Raw genomic sequence first — 19,824 nt, forward strand, 5'->3', positions numbered from 1 at the left:
CCTGATTCTGAAGACACTAATGAAGTTGAAGAAGCGTAGGAAAGGAGCAGCTGATCTTTTAGTTTTAATGTTATGCATGTGCAGTTATAAGTCCCTAAATTCCATATTTTGAAAAGAACATCATAGTTAAAAGATACGAACAGACCTTTTTCCGTGATGGGTTTATGTTGATGTATTTAAATTTCTTTTCAGTTGCCAGTTCTACTTCGATTTCCGCTGCTACCAATTTAAATATTATTGGTGGAAATGTTATATTAATTCAAGATTGGTGTTAGTTTTCATTTCTGATTAAAATAGTTGAAATATCAGACATTGTTTCATTATCATAAAATAATATTCCTAAGATAAGTGTCACTCCCATTGGGGCAATAAAGTGCCAAGCCACAGTATTCTGTGACGTGGTATTAAATGTATTGACTTTTACTCTACAAATAGCAACCCAAAAGAAATGATGCCTGCAAATCACATACAATGAATATTACTGAACCTTTGAAAGCTATTATTACATCATTCCCGTGAATGGTACGATTTCACGATTTGAACAAACTTTATAACTGCTCTCCCTTAAAGTTAAGAAAATGTTGCTTGGCACTCTTTTGTTCCGACCCCTTCATTTAAGTAGGAACGTGTGGCCCCCTCGAAGACCAGACTTATCACCATGCGGATTTTATCTATGGTTGACTCTTAAAAATAGAATGTATGAGTGAAACTCTCACACTATAAACGAGCTTAAGGACTATATAAGAGCTGAAATCGAGTCAGTCAGTGCTAAGGATCTTCTTAAAGTAAATAACAATTTCAGAAGGAGATGCTAGCAAATACAGTAGAGACAATACGCGATACTTCCGGATTTAGCCTTGTTAAAATGGGAGACATTTTGCAAGTGGCGCTCCTAGTGTCGTGACCTGGAAGTTCACGCTAAATTCAAATATCAATAGAAATGCATATACGGAAATGGATAAGTAAATTACATCTAGAAAGAAAGTGTTATTAAGATATTAACTTCAAATTTGCCAAACAATTCTTGATAAATTAATTAACAGGTTATTATTTAAAGACTGAAATTAGACATATAATTAAGATGTGATATGGGCTGCTGTGGACGGGCTTGATCTTTCATTTATGCATTACTTTTTAAACTCTAGCATTCCTGCCTGAACTTTAACGGCTAGATTTTTATTTTCTCTCATTTAAAAAACATTGTATCATTACATTAAGACACCAGTCAATAAAAATATCGGCACATTCCTTACACACATGATACATTGAATTAACATTAAGAGCTGGACAATTTTCCTCTTAACTTGAAGCCTACTAACAGAAAGAGAATCTATAAATTTTGCCTCAAAAACATCCAAAATGACCCTATAAGCAATACCTGCATTTACATTAGGGTAAAGTAAATTTGCATCATCATTTTGTTTCAACAAAATATGTACGTTTCTTAAGTCACCCATATTTTCTTCACTGCTTGACAACGCATTACAGCATTCCAAATGGGGTAACTTGGAACACAAGCAGCCACACACATATGCATTTTCCTTAATAAAATCAAAACCCACAGACCACACATACAACAACTCATCAGTATTGAAGGTTAACTGCTGCACTATACAATAAAATAAGTTTATTATATTTTAAGACAGTTAAAATATGGTACACGCATAGGATTATCAGACGTCCGTATTTACCAGGACATGCCCTTATTTTTAGCGTCTGTCCTGGTCTCCGTATATATTTCTTAATTATTTGCTGATTGTCCGTATTTTCGTCTAATAATTTTAAAATGGCCTTTTCCAAGTGGAAACCCATTTTCATAAACTATTAAACTCGCTTGTTTCATAACCTATGACTTCAGCCGCAGCATGAGCTTTCTAAATTCCTGTAGTCTTTGACTAGTATATTATCGCTGGTCGAAGTCGATAGTCGAATTTGTCCTTAGCACACGGAAACGGAAGCTAAAGACATATAATTTTCGTCCATATTGCTGCTAGGTTGTGCCACAATCCTTGTGATCTACTCTACAATATCTGTTGTGATCTGTTGGTTCGTTAAATGTATTATGAGGAAAAGAAAGTGTAAGTTCACTGCTGAATTGGAGAAAAGATATAAATGTTTCAAAAAGGGACGCACCGACGAAGAAGTCATGTGTCTAGTATGTAAACCAGGAACATACGTTTCTGTAGCTAATCGTGGAGCTATGGATTTAGAAAGTCACATTACAACGGGCAAACATAAAGCTAATGTTCAGAGTGCATCAACTTCAACTTCAAATAATGTGTTGACATTTTTCAAAAATAACACATCACTAAACGAAAATGCGATTGCTGCAGGGGGAGTTCTTGTGTACCACAATGCTGTTCATTATGGGAGCTACAAAACTATGCATTGTATATCTAAGCTTCCATCTAAATTATTTCCTGATTCTGAAATAGGAAAAAATATTCACTGTGCTCGTACAAAGTCTAAGACCATTGTCAATAATGTAGGTAGTTAGACCTCACTGTGTAGAAAGTGCCATTAAACAAGACGTATCATACATTGGTGTTTGTACGGATGGCAGCAATCATGAAAATATAAAACTGTTTCTATGCTCATGCAGTATTTCGACTACAGGAATGGAGGACTGCAAGCAAAGTTAATTGACCTGCACAGCGTTAGTAATGAAAAAGCTGAAACAATCTCTTCAGTGGTGTTAGATATCCTGCAACAAAATGGAATTTCAGAAAAGTGCATTGCCTTTGGAGGAGATAATTGCAATACGAATTTTGGTGGCTTGAAAAGAAGAGGAGATAATAATGTATTTTCTAACCTCAAATCTTAGCTTAATGAAATCTTAATTGGAATAGGCTGCCCAGCACACGTGTTGCATAATTGTGTTCAAAATGGAATTTATTTATTGTCGATTAACGTTGAAAGCATTATGTTAAATGTGTTCAACTACTTTTCTTCATTCACCATAAGGAATGAAGAGCTCAAAACTTTTTGTGAATTTGTTGATGTGAATTACAAATCCCTATTGAAGCATACAAAATCTTGCTGGTTGTCACTTTTCCAGCTGTTGAAAGGATTCTTGAACTGTATCCAGCACTTCGGTGTTATTTTCCATCTGCGGATAACCCGTCAACAATTTTGAACAAGTTTTTCACCAATAAGTTAAGTGAAATGAATTTAGTATGTTGCCAGTCGTTAATGTCAGTCTTTCAAGTGAACATTCTTTATGTTGAAAAGGAGAATAATTCCATTATTGAAATGAAATAGGTACTTGAAGAAACTGTTGGCATTTTACAAGCTCGTTTTTCAAATAATTATGTTGCTATGACAGTGATTGAAATGATAAAAACTTTGAAGGAGGAAGGGTTGCAGGAAGACAGTGATTCATTCATGAAAGAAGTCCATGATGTATATAATGCATGCCTCGAGTACCTTGGAAAATGGTTACAACCACTTGAAGAATTCAGTACTTTTAAATGGATGACCTTAACTTCAGATTTTAACTGGACTGACCTTGAAGATACTGTTAAATATCTTAGTGCTAAAAGTGTACACATTGATGATGTTAGATTATTTGACCAATTTGTAAATCTTCAAACGAATGTTGAAGTGCAAAAGCAGAATGACAATTTCTTGAAGGAACCAGTCCATAAATAATGGGCTGGTTTTCTAAATAGTATCAATATTACATGTTTTTCTTAGCTACTGAAATTGGCAGAAGTGTATTTTTCAATTACTGCACACAATGCCAACGCAGAAATAATGTTTTCTTTAATAAATGCACAGTGGACCAAAGAAAGAAATAGGTCAAGTGTTGACTCTGTGAAATGGTTAGTGCTAGTGAAATTTAACATGAAAGACTTCACTTATAACCAGTTTTATGACTATTTAAAAGACAATAAGTAGTTGCTCAATAAAATAAGTAGCTCTGATAAGTGCAATCAGCATGAATAAGGTGTCAGTGACATTCCTGCTTTCGAGATTTCACTTGTAGCCAAGCAATATGAATAAGGTACGCTAAATAAATGGTTTTAACAAAAAATTAAGCAATTTGAATGTTGTCCTGCTTTTTGAACTCAAAAGTCCTGCTTTCGAGCCGTTGTCATCTGATAACCCTAGACTCACGCAGGTCAGAAGTTTAGAAAGTACAATAACAATCTCTATGTAACTGGAAAAATAGATATGCAAAGACAATATTTACTTACACTTTTCTGACACGAGGGAAACGGAAGAAAGACCGCGAATCCTTCTGCACTTCTGCCAAACGCAGCACATATCTTTCCACTTATATTGATAAGGGATATGAAGGAATGACACACGCTACCATTTACTTATATCAACTTAATACAAATGCATAAGTAACGCCAAAAACTTTACAAACAAATACATGTGCTCTTATGACAGAATCAGTAACTCCAGGTCACTCCGCTAGGCAGAGATCTAATCGCTGTCCCTCGATATCAGGCAGTCTGTCGCGTATTGTCTCTACTGTATTTGGTGCCAGCTATGTGTAGCAGTAAGTGGCGCACATTTTCAGCACCAGATGTGAGCTGGGTAAATACAAATTTCTGTACACAATGACTCATGCCGGGCGAGCGCTGGCCACATTACGGCATAGTGCTTGGCGGAACAGAGGCGACCGTGCGAGAGACAATCCCCGTCATAGATAAAACAATGCCCGTATAGGTGATAAATGCTTTCTTTAAATAATTAATGCTTTTTAATATAATTTTTGCTATAAGTAGAAACAATTAATGCTATAATTTCAACGCTCTGCTTATAGGTCTTCCGATAAAGTCCCTTAATATCGAAGTATCGCTGATATTAAAATATTATCGATCTCTCGCATTTGAAGGACAATGGAGTATCGTGTTTTCTTTGGAGCTGCACCCTGGTTGGTAGCCGCTTAATTCAAGTTTTAAAGTTCAGTAGTGATGTTTTCTTGAATGATTGCCGACAAATATTAAGTTATTTTTGATTCTTCTGGTGAAGTTATGTTTGAGAAGTGCGCTTGTATCGAGTCCACTTGCGTGGAAGTTTGTAACAAATCTAAATGAGCATGCTATGGCTATGTGTTGTGCAGATCAGGTGTGTGACGAGTGGGTTATAGTTGTCCGGTTTGGAAGACGTCTAGATAGATCGTGGGAATGTTCATTCTATTTAGAATGCGATGTCAAATTTTTGGGTAAGACATTTTAAAAATAGAATTTCAGTGTAGGCTAGTACGCTGTGTTCAATTGCTTGAAACGTGTTGAGTACCTGAAAGTAGGTACCGGTACTTTAAATGATGTAGTTTTTAGTGCATTGGTTTTTACGTACTTACATGCACACTGTAGTCTAAAATCGTATTGGTGTCTTGAGTATCATTGCTGTTTAAATTACCATTGAATGTCATAGTGTTGAAAATGGTTATTTATTTATTTATTGTTAAAAGAAGTGTGATGTGAGTATATGTACTTGTATTTTGTGGATGGTTGATCTGTTGGTTTATTTGACTTCAGTTTACATTTACATCAGATTTCCTAGTATACATATTAGGACAAACTATTTTCTCACTATGGAAAAGGTTATGTCAGTAGTTATAAAGAAGATAGGCGTACATAAGTTATCTTTATTGGGAAAGTGTACTTTTACAGGTTCAGATCTTATTTCTCTCCTTCCTGCTGTTACTCTGAATGAAAATTTTGCAGAAATACTTCTGAACTTTGTACTCTCAGAATTAGTTGTTTTCAAACCAATGTAAGGGTGGCATGTTCTTTTTTATCACCCATGTCAGAATGATTCAAAAATATTTTCTCTTTGATGTATATCACAGGCAACGGCAAACTATTTCAGCATAATTTAAACTAAGAAATTATACTAGGTAGTTCATTGGATAGGCTATATGGTGCTGTAGCTTGCAATTCATGGACTAATATAGATAGACTGGACTAATTTGCAGTTGCACAATGAGAAAACCATTCCCCATTATAATCCTTCCACTGTGTTGTAAAATATACCTAATATTTATTCGAGGAATTATAAATCTGCAGACTAACTCTGAAGAGGTATTCAGCTAATAATAATTTGTAATATCTCCATTTCCAGAGATGTAGGAACTGAACTTTAACTTGACCTAGAAATCTTCTGACAGGTAACTCTCACATTTAAGCACCCTTAGATGCTAACCGGCTGTGTTAGAAAATTATCTCGTAACCCTGAGCACAGGAAGGGTGTGTTAAAGAAAAGGAAAGAAAATGTCAAATTAGGTATCTATCCAAAGCTTTTTATATTACTAGATATGGTAGTGTGCTCCAGATCCCAAGGTCGTGTGTTCAAACCCGACAGAAGTAGATTTTTGAAGGGCTAATACAAGCCCATTTCACACGCAGTGTAATACTATGTCATTATGTTAGAGATCTCTGATGACACAGTTGTTGTTTACCTGACAAAATGTATTAAAACTCAGCAATAGTCTAGATCACTGAGATAGAGGTCTGGTTTCTGTGCAATGCAGTAATGCCTGCATTTGGTAGATGAGGCTGCAGATGCAGATGATGATGATGATTATTATTACCATACCTTAAAATACTGAAAGACCCAAAGAACATAAATGATATATGTTGTCTTCTGCCGAAGGTTGGCGATCATCATGGCTATTGTAGTCTTTGAATCTGCCACATGGAAAATTAACATTGTGCTCATTTCGAACCAGTCCCTCAGGTTCTTCAGCCATGAGATGATTCTTTGGTCAGGTCTCCGTTTCCCAGGATCTTTTTCTGCATCACCAACTGTGGATCCTATACTAGTCATTCCGCATCATATATCCAAAATATTCAATTTTCTGAGTCTTGTTTAGTCTTTCAGTCCCCTTTGTATTCCTCACTCTTTCAGTCCACGACATGCGTAACGTCTGCGAATAGACCTACATTTCGAAGGCTTTCAGCTTCTTGCAAAAGACCTGGGTTAGAGTCCGCCCTTCCGTTCTACAGTAGTTTAGGAAATACGTAGCCCCTGACCACTCACAGCCTCAGATCTAGACCGGGATTGCTGAGGAGCTGCTTCAGTTTTAATGAAGGTGTTCTGCGCATGCTCACTTCTGGCCTTGATCTCTTGGCTGAGCTCCCATTGTTCAGTCAGATTACAATCTAGGTACTTGTGCTGTCAAACACGCTTGATCTCCTTGTTTCCAAGCACAAGTCTACCCTGGATGGACCTCTACTTGCTCATGATCATGAACCTGGTCATGTTTTATTCAGCGTGAGCCCTCAGTTGTTGCAAGCAGTGTTGTTGGCTCTCTCTCCTGTAAGGCTTCAACATTTTTGCACTGTCTGCAAGCAGCACAGTATGATGTGCTTAAGAGAATTTTGTTGATGTGCTCTGTATTGATGCAAATGCCTTCTGTTGTAGTGTTGGCTACTGAATGCATGATTTGAAGCAGTGTATCGATTCATTCAAGTGTCCTTGTGAATCGATTCACAAGAACGGCGAGCTCACGGCACACGATACAGCTTACTCCCAGCGGACAGTGCTGAGTGGCGCACTCACTGGACGTTGAAGGGGAGCCGAGCTTCCGCTGGAGCGAGACAGTGAATCATGGCACATCGAAAGAATCGTGAACAAGCGCAGCTCGGTGAGACACAAGATACACACGGCTCCTTATCGGCTCACTGGACACTGGCGGAGAGCCGAGCTTCTGCTGCAGCGAGACATACAGTGAGCCATAATACACTGAAAGAATCGTATGCTATAATGGACTCTCAGGCTCAGCTCATTTGAAAATAATACCCATTTGCATTCACTGTCCTCTTCTTACAGGGAGTTTTAAATAATAGATGGATTTATTTGCAGTGTTAAAAAGGTACTCAAAACATAATTCTGCAGTAGCTAGTAAGTAGGTAGGCTATTAAGTTATACTATTTATTAGTTTGATGAATCTTAGTATTATAACTTAGTTGACATTTGACAGTTAAACTCAACTCTAGCCTGCCCTATGACTATGAGTCATGCTCATGACCACTCAAAAGTACTTGTTTTATATTGGGAAGAACGGCTCAGTATTCTCTCAGTTCATATGTCACATCGTTGCACAAGACTTCAATCATATGTGGACAGACGCAATAACTTAACCAACAGTATGTTGAATCAGAAAACCAGCGGGCTACTGTACATCTCCGGTAGCCATACAAAATATGACGATTTAAAAAGATCCTCATCTGATAGAAAAATACATATTTTAAAAAATGACTGAGCGAGTTGTCATGCAGTTAGTATCGTGGAGCTATGCGCTTGCATTCGGGGGATGGTGGATTCGAATCCCACCGTCGGCAGCAGTTGAGATGGTTTTCCATAGTTTCCCCATTTTCACACCAGGAAATGCTGGGACTGTACCGTAATTCAGGTCATGGCTACTACCTTCCTAATCCTAACCTTTCCCACCCTGCGTCGCTGGCAACCTTCGATGTATTAGAGTGACTAGCATGTTTTTCTAAAAAAGGAGTTCAAAGTATGAAGACCAGATGGCAGCTGTGAACACTGAATGCTGTTGCTGCTGTCTTACCAGCACATACTACACAGATACAGTAGGAGCGGTGAGTAATGTGCCGTAAATTGGATCACTGTATCGATTCAGTAACGTGAACGGAATCAAATGAATTGATTCAGTAAAATGAATCGAATGTCCCATCACTATTCTGTTGCGGTTGCCTCTAGTACTTTGTCCAGTATTTCCTGTGAATAGATGTAAAAAAGCAGGTAAGATATGATACGACCCTGACAGGCTTCTCACTGAATTCCAATCTCTTCAGACAGGCTGTCTTCCATGTGGATTGTGGCTTTCTGTTTTCAGTATAGATTTGCGATGTTGCGGGTTTGTCTGCTGTCAAGAACGATCTTCCTTAGCACTTCCAGCAGTCTACCTTGTTGTACTTTATCAAATGCCTTTTTGTAATTGATAAAACATGCATGTACATCCTTGTTCATGTCTTGGCAATGCTATACCATGACCTATGTGCAGTACAGCACATCCCGCATCCTTAATCGCTAATCCGTTCCTGAACCCAAATTGTGTTTCTGAGTGTGCCCCCTTGCATCTGGCATGCATTCTGCCGTGGATGATCTTCAGAAATATCTTCAGAACATTGCTCATCAAGCTGATTGTACAGTGTTCCTCGCATCACTTTGCATTGGTCTTCTTTGGTGCATCGACGAAAGTGAACTTGTGGCAATCGTTTAGAATTATGCCGTTTTTTTAAATGTGCATTGTAGAGGTCTGTTAGGACGTCACTGCCATCGTTGTCCACCAGCTTCATGATTTTGGCATACACATGATCCGGCCTTATGGCCTTACCACTCTTCAGTTGTCGAATAACTCGCCAGAGCTCTTTGTGCTGGATATCGGGTCCAGTGTCTGCTTCAACCATGCCTTGCTACTATATGCCTAACAGCAATAAAATTACAGCCCTCTGTAATTTTGGTTCTGAGAGCTTTGCATTTCGTTTCCTAAGTATTACGTACAAACTCCATACTAGGGGTACAGTTGAATGTAAGATTATTAATTTTGCTTTTAATTGCTTTATTCTGTGTGTGTGTGTGTGTGTGTGTGTGTGTGAGAGAGAGAGAGAGAGAGAGAGAAGTGTAGTAATAATAATAATAATAATAATAATAATAATAATAGAATCATACCGTACATTTGTTCGTTACATAAGAGGTACTCTATCCTGCTTTGGCTTCACACATATACACACTTGCTAACTGAATTTAAGTGTTATTTTAACCTTGCAAGATCTCAGGCTATTGTCAGTCATTTTAATTCGTTTCAAATCAGTGTGGTATAGCAGCTTAACTGTGCGAGATAATGTACGTCTGCGATGTTCAGTTAAGTAAATTAATCGGACTACATTTTTACAAATCCACGATGGTAGATGGTTATGAAGGTTAGACCTGCTGTGTTCAGTTGGGATACATGAAACTGGAATTCACTGCCTGGGTAATTTTGTTGTTAACCATTTGGGTGGGATAACCCCCTGAACGTGGAAGTCCTACTTACGTTGCTTTTGTAAGAGGTACAGTTTGCATACATGATCAAATCCGTTTAGCACAAATAAGGCAGGGCTGGAAGACGGCGGTCTTTATAGGCTATATATGGTATAAGTGAAGACAGTCATAGCGGAGTTACTAATGATGGTTGATGGGCCTGATGTTGTTGGGATGGGCAGTGATCTCGTTCGAGAACTTCTTGAGACTGACATCACAGATCTCAAGAAGGTCTCGTGACCAGTTCTCCCATACTTCAATCTTTGTGTTGTCCCAGTAACTATGAGTGTAGCAATGCCCGAAGCTTGGTAGTTGGTATCAGTATAATTGGCAGTTATTTTATGAAGTAACATCTTCGTATGGAAACATGGTCGTAATATATGTGCAAATAAAGGTTGTCAGAAAACACTCTGCCTGACTTTTAAATTGTTATTCAAAACTGTGCACTGTTGACTGCATAATACAAAATGTATAGGCCCTAATATACATACCAGTACCTCAGTATGTTACATAAAACAAAGCATCTAAACAAAATAAATTCCATAGCCTACCCTATATTCATGTAAATGCTGAGAAAGGGAAAATAAGTGAACATTCAAGATTGACCTTTTTTTGCCATTACAATACGAACATTGAACATTATGTACAGCACTTCCTCCTGATGACAGGATCTCAGTATTCCAGGTGTGAAGGGTTGAGTGACCCATGGGCATCACACTTCTTTTGTCATAGTTAACAGTCTGTCATGGATGAATGGTCGCTCTAGAGGATATGATTCAAGCTGAATTGAATAAAAGCCCTCATCGCCTAAGCAGGTGTATGCAACTAGCCTAACATAACTGTACCGGGAGGTACACTGCAACGCCGCGCATTCAAAATAAGCGCCTTAATAAACTCCTCTATCGATCCAAAGGTGAACTGATACTACATGAACTTAGAACGTTAATCAGAAGATGTTGCTACTGAAATATTAAGTAATTGTGTTATGGTGAAGCTTCCTAAACTGATTGAATTTCTCCTTGTTTTGTTTTGCTATATATCAAGAAGTTTGGACATTTCTCCACAGATGACACTACCAAAAACTATGATCATGCACTCTGGTGCAAGATGGAAGAACTTATAACCTAAAGAAGTTTTGTATTCGTAAGTTTATCATAACTGAATCGATGTTCATTTATTTGTGGGTTGGCAACACTTCTCTTTCTTTCCGTCAGTTTTGAATCTGGCCAATGAAAAATTTCTGTTATTTTCAACCTACCACAGGCTTCTTGTTCGATTTTGAGTGTAACTTTTGAATTTAACCAATAAAATTGAAAGGGTGGGTACGGATTAGCCCAGAATTGTCTCGAACCTTCCCTGAGGGTATATAAACTGCGGCTTTTCACGATTCCTTGTCAATTGATCGCCGTCTTTCTAAGTGTGCTCTTTCTTCGGACAGCAGACTATCTACAAGGTAATGCCCACATAAATTCTATCTTTCTTGCTGTATCCGCCAATTAATCCGAGGGGAAGGTCCGAATCTTTAATTATGTAACAAACTTTTCTAAAATGTAAATCTTCTTTCGGCTAATGTAAAAATTTCATAAAGTTTTAACTGTAAATCGGGGATAGAGAGCGAGTTACCCTCTCGAGCTCCCCTTCATCTCGGTTTGAGGTGACTACGTTTTTGTAACTGTTTTTCTTCCTTTCCGTAATGCATTAAATTAACCTTTATTCATGTCACCTCAGTAGCTTGGGATTAGCCCCTGTATCCCTGGGCCAAGAGCCCCGTTAGGATTTTATTCTTCATTATCTAGGAGTGCAAGTGTACGCCTCCATTCATTTTGTGTTTGGGCCAGTAATCTAACCTGTTCTTTTTCCATGAAGGCCCAGTAGGTTGGATAATAAATACCCCTGTAAAAGTAATTTCAATTGTAAATTGTGCCTAGAGAGGCCAGAGAGTGTAAGAGTTTTGTGTAATGTTGCTTTAAGTGGGCGGTTAAAATTGGATGAATGTAGGAGAGCCTGTAAGCTCTTTTCTAAGTTTACTGTAATTTTGAGGAGTGCCTCTGGAAGGCTGTAAATTTGTTGGAGCAAAGTGCTCTTGAATTGGGGGATTTCTGCCCTTGCCTAAATTATACCACTTTGAAATTGTAAATTTGTAAACTAGGGGCTTGAAGTAATAATAATAATGTTATTTGTTTTACGTCCCACTAACTACTTTTACGGTCTTCGGAGACGCCGAGGTGCCAGAATTTAGCCCCGCAGGAGTTCTTTTACGTGCCAGTAAACCTACCGACACGAGGCTGTCGTATTTGAGCACCTTCAAATACCACCGGACTGAGCCAGGATCGAACCTGCCAAGTTGGGGTTAGAAGGCCAGCGCCTTAACCGTCTGAGCCACTCAGCCCGGCAGGGGCTTGAAGCCCAGAATCTGTAAAATTCACTAATCTCAGATTTTCCTAGTCTTGTTTCAAGATTGCTATTTGTACCTGTCATGTTGTTATGTTCACTCAGTGAAAAAGATTGTTAGGCCTAAGTTTGTTTTCGGAAAAGAAATATAACCTTTTAAAGTTTTAATTCAATTTTTGATGTAGTTAGACCCATTCAAGCCCACACATTCTTTCACCTCTTTCTGCTCCACGGGCAACCCCGTAACAATAACAATAGAAGTAGACAAATTACACAATTGAATTACTGTTAATACCTTCCTTCTGGGGCCGATGACCTTAGATGTTAGGTCCCTTTAAACAACAAGCATCATCATCAATAACTTCCTTATCTTTCTTTTCAATGGATACAAAAATAAATTCTTGTTTCTTTGGCTCTGTTGTTCCAGTACTATTATTTAAATTTGATTGATTTTGAAACATACCGTACCAGTTGTAACTTATCAAAATACTTGTCCCACATTTGAGCATCAATTTTAACATTACAAAAATTAATGATGATAATTACTCTCTTAATACTTGTACCACAACTGAATGTAATTCTAACTGGGTGACACAAAAATAAATAAATAGCTGATGATGATGATGATGATGATGATGATGATGATGATGATGATGAAGATGATGATAATAATAATACAGTAATAATAATATCATTTGCTGGAAGTGCTGGTAAGTGGACACCAGAGGCCACCATAGGATCCCTCGATTTAGGATATTATTAATAATAATAGGAACTTACAATTTAAAGTAGAGTATAAAAGATTCTCTCTTGGGTAGTGTACATAATAACTGGAAAACTGGTATCCTGCTGACTGGGCCTTACCTAATACATCCTGCAAATGATAGAAAATGATAGGAGCATACAATCAAACAAATATAAATAACTTTTTAACTGATTAACTCTATTACAGAAAAAAAATACAAATGAGAATTTACAGGATTTCTGGTATAAATCAAATCAGCCCTTTACACTTTTTCCCTTAGGTATATCCCTTTACTTCCCACCTTTGAAATGGGCAGTTACTTACTCCAGTATGTCGCTGCTTCCTTTGCTGGTTTTGAGCCTCACGTACTGAAACTCTGGAGCAGTCCTTGGTCCAGTCTCCTTGCGAAGACATCTCTCAAACTCGTACCATGTTATGCTACCGTGCATATCACCTTCCTGTCCTGTTATTGCAGGTGCCACCTTTAAATGCTTGATAGGCATAGTAATAGCCGAAGTGAAGTGCTGTCTAACCTGGCACACTTGATGATATTTATAAAGCTATTACCACGTAGTCTAATAAACGCACAGACCTAATGAACTGACAGTAGTTCATATTTGTTAATTTCAGTACAGGAACCAAATTATCACAAAGTCCATAGTCCCTCCTTGAATTATACCATGGGTAGATAACATTGACAACATGGCTGTCTTACAGCAGTTCATAGCTACTGGCACAATAAAATATAATAAAACTTAACTTAACAAATATGTCTGAGCACGACACTGACAGCAATCGTGGCAAACAGATCATCTGAACCCAAATGAGTAATGAATCGTCTGAATAACACATCCTAGTTTTATACAGGGTTATTCACCTAACATGTTACACGCAAATAACTTCTAAACCATTAAAGATATCAGCATTCTGTTTTCATATTCGTAAATGGTACTCAGGTCTTGTAAAATAACGTGCTACTTAGTCTCATGGGGGGATTAACAACCGAGATATTGATACTAACTCCATATTTTGAAATGGAACGGCACAAATTTATACAGCTGATTTAAAAGTTCATCTACGTATAAGTTCAAATATGTGAGTATTTTCAAAATCGGACAATTACTTTTTGAGATATAAATAAGAACAGCATGCGTGGTTTTGCATGCCGCATCAGACGGCGTGAAGTCGGGCAAGTACATATTGAGGCGCAAGCTGCTTCCTGGCCTTGATTCCAGTCACAGAACGGATACCAGGCATGTACTGTAAACATAATGTGATGTAAACCAAACCAAACCCCATGGCACTACAGCCCTTGAAGGGCCTTGGCCTACCAAGCGACCGCTGCTCAGCCCGAAGGCCTGCAGATTACGAGGTGCCGTGTGGTCAGTACGACGAATCCTCTCGGCCATTATTCTTGGCTTTCTAGAGCCTCACGTACTGAAACTCTGGAGCAGTCCTTGGTCCAGTCTCCTTGCGAAGACATCTCTCAAACTCGTACCATGTTATGCTACCGTGCATATCACCTTCCTGTCCTGAGCACGACACTGACAGCAATCGTGGCAAACAGATCATCTGAACCCAAATGAGTAATGAATCGTCTGAATAACACATCCTAGTTTTATACAGGGTTATTCTACACCAGGGCCGCTATCTCACCGTGAGATAGCTCCTCAATTCTAATCACGTAGGCTGAGTGGACCTCGAACCAGCGCGCAGGTGCAGGTAAAAATCCCTGACCTGGCCGGGAATCGAACCCGGGGCCTCAGGGTAAGAGGCAGGCACGCTACCCCTACACCACGGGGCCGGCATAATGTGATGTACCCATAACAATAACAATAGAAGTAGACAAATTACACAATTGAATTATTGTTAATAGCTTCCTTCTGGGGCCGATGACCTTATATGTTAGGTCCCTTTAAACAACATACCCTGGGTGTGCAACTTTATTGTATGACTGGCGAACACACAACGGGGAAGGGAGATTAAAGTTGTATTGTTTTGTTTTGACATGTAATAGGCTGCGCTCAGTTTATCGTTTTCTCTGACGGATATTTGCCTGGTGTTAAACATGGGACACCATGAAAATCAATGTCAGGTTGGGCGAGGCAGGACTAGAACCTACGCTTTCCCGAATGCGTGCTACTACAGTCGCGCTGGAGCTCTGCGGAGATTAATGCGTGTAAAATAAAACATAAATAATAGTGTTGCTGCCATCTCACTACGATCGGCTCTGAACATTTGCTTTTCTAGAAGGAACTCTTCCGATGTTTTGTGTTATGTTTATTTCTCAACTCGTCGAGTAGTATGAACTGTACACTAAAACCAGTGACAATTATAGCTTTTGTTATGTTCCTTTAAAGGCAAAGTACTTATTTTATTCATTTTAAAAACATCAACCCTTTCTGTCCTGTCATGTGTTCGCCTGTCATACACACTTTGCAAACCCATCGCATGTGTACGAGGTGCTTACATGCCTGGTACCCATTCTGTGGCTGAACTCACTCCCAGGAAACTGCTTGCGCTTCAATATGTCCTTGCCCGACTTCACGCCGTCTGATGCAGCATGCAAAACAGCGCATGCTGTTCTTACTTATATCTCAAAAAGTAATTGTCCAATTTTAAAAATACTTACATATTTGAACTTGTACACAGATGAACTTTTAAATCGGCTGTATAAATTTGTGCCGTTCCATTATAAATATAGAGTTAGTATCAATATCTCAGTTGTTAATCAACCCATGAGACTAAGTAGCACGTTATTTTACAAGACCCTGCGTACCATTTACGAATATGAAAACAGAATGCTGATATCTTTAATGGTATAGAAGTTATTTGCGAGTAACAAGTTAGGTGAATAACCTTGTATATTGTAGTACACTTTCTGTTTTTCTCCTTTTTGATTTAACTTCAACTTCAGTTATCACTGTTCCATATTAAACCACCTTTTCTTAACAACTTACTTGGACAGACACAGGATCGTTAAGTCACTGTACTAATTTCTGTTCCATAGTCTTCACCTTTTCCTAACTACTGTAGTTTCAAATAAGTGCACTAGCACTTGGGTGCACTTCCCAGGGTATTCATGGCCCTTATTTGGCGCATAAGTAAACTGAGTTGCAATGTCCCAGAAAATGGCTGTTTGGTTCTTAACATTTATATTCAGAATTTTAACATATAAACCTGTGAACCATGTGCTTTTCCCCGGTGGGGAGGCTTCTGTGTCCTAATGAAGCAGATACGCGAGCCATAGGCGGAACCATATTGGATCTGTCGAGAGACCAGCAAGCAGCCTTTCAGAAGTTGCAAGAGCAGCAGTCTGGATGATTGACTGATATGGCCTTGTAATACTGTTTAACAAGCTTAGCTGTGTTGATATTTCTACAAGGCTGAAAGCAGCAGGAAACTACAGCAGTAACCAACTCGGAAGGGCATTCAGTTCTTTCTGTATGAATGAATGATTTACTGATGATAACTTCCTCCCAGGTAAAATATTCCAGAGGTGAAATAGTCCCTCATTCGGATCTCTGGGTGGGGACTACACAACATTCTATTAGTCAGAGCATGGAATGTTAGAAGTTTGAATTGTTGTGATAGGTTAGAACATCTGAACAGGGAAATGGACTAATGTTAGATGTAGTTGGTATAAGTGAAGTATGTTGGCAGGAAGAGCAGGATTTTTGGTCAAGCGACTATGGAATTACCAACACAAAAGCAAATGGAAACACAGATGTTAGCTAAATAATCAATAAGAAAATAGGACAGTTGGTGAGCTACAAATATTATGACCAGCATAGTGAACGAATTATTATCAAGATTGACAAGCACTATAATGCAGATCTACGGTGAGTTTCTCTCATCGGTTGGCCGGCAAGCGTGCCCAGCTTATCTGCCTCTTGTGACTCATCACTCCCTGCTCCGCAGCATAGTAACTAGGACAGCACTTCTGTCACTTTATCCGTGCATGACATGAGATAACAATTAAAATTAAGAAAATAAGCTTTTACCTTATGAGAGGAGATGTTGGAAATGTTATTCTCCTGCATCTACACATTTCGGGCATCGTCTTAGGAAACTCCGATTCACACACTTAAGTTCGTCTTCCGTAATTGAGGCGGTTTCTCTCTGGATATGTTCTTTCAGTTCGTCAACGTGTGAGGGTTTCTTGCATGCACTTTATTTTTTAAGCTCCCCCATAAATAAAAGTCACAAACAGTTAAATATGGGGACCGTGATGGCCATAAGTTCATACTAATAACATGGTCTTCAAAAATGTCCTCAGTTAAATTTAATGTGTCATTAGCTGTATGCGCGGTGGCAGAGTCTTGCTGAAAATATCCATTTTGACAGTCGATGTCAGTCAGTTCTTAAAAAAATGGTTTGAGTATATTTTTCCTGTATCTTTGTGCATTAATTGTGCCCTGAAAAAAAAAAGAAAGAAAGGTCCTATAATTCTGTATCCATGCACTGTGCAACATACTCTCCGTTCGTCTTGTAGAGGGATTTTGTATATGCGATGGGGGTTTATTGTACTCCGTCTGTTATTCTGCGTCGAAACATATCCATGTAAATGGAACCATGCTTCGTCGGAGAAAAATATTAAGCGTGAATCAATTATTCCATTATGAACGTTTTGCAACATCGAATTACAAAAGCGTACCCGGTTATCATGATCATGTGGATGCAGTTCGTGTACTACAGTTACCTTGTGTGGTTTCAATTTTAAAAGTTTTGTAGCCTATCATACTGAGCTCTTCGAAAACCCCACCTTCTTTTCCAAGTCATCTTAGGGATTTTGTACGAGTATTGTAACCGTCCAGGCTTCTCCAGCCCTACTAATTTAATATAATATCATTTTACGCGATATCATTTGATATCAAGTTTATCCGCCATCGGCAATTATTTGTAATAACATATTTCTTCAACGTCAATCATTTGTAATCAAGGCTTTTTGGAATCATATTGTATATATGATAACATTGTTTTATTATTTAAATTATTATATTATGTAGGATAAGAATTCATTATGTTGTAAATACGGTCAATATCTTGAGACATAGTTGTTTTCATTTCATCTCATATTTGTGTATACGGAGGGTTATTCTTGAAGCTTGGGATTTTGCGTGAGTCATGGGTTTATCGTATGACCAAGGCTAGTAAACAGCGACCCGTGCGCGAGGCTTGCAAGCTGGTCAGCTATATCATCGCCACGCCTTCTGGACTTGTCGAGGAAGAGAAGGGGAGTTGATGCTTCGATCTATCGAATCAGATACTTCGTTGTATATGAGTTTTGAGATTGAACTGTTACCAAGAGTGGGGGTGAGCCCGGATATACACTGATTCTCAACACGAGAACGGAACCTTACAGCCTTCCAACCTTAAAACCTTACAACCTAACAAGATACTCCATCACTACTACTTCTACTGTGAACATCTACTTTGAACGACGTTATTTGATTTTTGAAACAGCGTGTGGTCGCTCCGCGACATAGTTACTTTTGTACAATGTGTTGTCGCTTCGGTTATGTTATCGGATCTGCGTGAGACGAATCAAGCTTACGGCTTGTGTTATATTCAGTAAATATTGTGGACGAAAAGCTATGTTTAGTTCAAGTCTACGTAATTTTGGTACAAGTCTGTACCGTATAAATAGTATAGCTCAGTTGGATTGAGATTTCTACTAATATGGAAAAATTCATATCTCTGAATTTTCTCCTCATACGATCAACACTGATCAGTTTTTACAAGTATAGGACCAATGTCTAATTTAAAGACTAGGCAAGTAGGGAGTGTTAGTCCAGATAGCCCGTACCACATCAGAGAAGGAAGGAAGGATGTCCATGGAACAAAGTCTACATCGAGAAGGAGAGAACGAGTAACCACGGAAACCAGATGACTTCAACGGAAGCTGCAATTGGTGAGCTTCAATTAGATAAAGCAAGCTTCAGTAAATTCTAAATCCCTCCACGCTTTAAGGAAACTTTTCCGATTCATCTCATTCTTTTTGTATAATAAATTCATTTGTATTTTATATTGCGTTAATTTTCTTTCTTAAGCGATACTTAATGGTTAATTATTTAAAATCCTACCCCTGTGATTTAACTATAAGTCTCTATGCTAGTAAATATAAATTTTGGTTTACAGCTTTGTTTAAAACTGTAACCATGGCGCCCAAACATTACATAGAGAAATGGGGAACCATGGAATGTTAATTGTTTCTATTTGCGTGGCAATTTGCGGGCAAGCCACAAATAGTTTATTTAATATTCATGTGTCCCCCAAGATAATAACTTTCATCTCCCCAAGTGTTTGGACAAGAGGAAACAGTTACAGTATATTCCAATCTTTCTGCGATTTCATGTACCTTTTCCTTGTTAAATACATGTGGTTTAGCACTTTGCTTCGTATTGAGTAAAGAACCAGTTCCTCTCAATTTGTTTTGCGAGTTTCCGCACGGTCTGTATGTGGAGGGTATACACTTGGAAATTGTTACAAATTGCCAACGACTTCCCTGCAAGACTCTGTTTTTGCATACAGTAATTATCGTACATAAATACCCTTTCCTCTACCGGTGTACACATGTGGAGACTTTATGAGAATTATACCCCAAATTAACACTTCACAACTCAAGAACAGTTGGAGCGACAGATCAACACTTAATACACGTTGCAAGCATAGATCTG

This window comes from Anabrus simplex, chromosome 2 (assembly GCF_040414725.1).
Source record: "Anabrus simplex isolate iqAnaSimp1 chromosome 2, ASM4041472v1, whole genome shotgun sequence".
NCBI classification, from domain to species: Eukaryota; Metazoa; Arthropoda; class Insecta; order Orthoptera; family Tettigoniidae; genus Anabrus; species Anabrus simplex.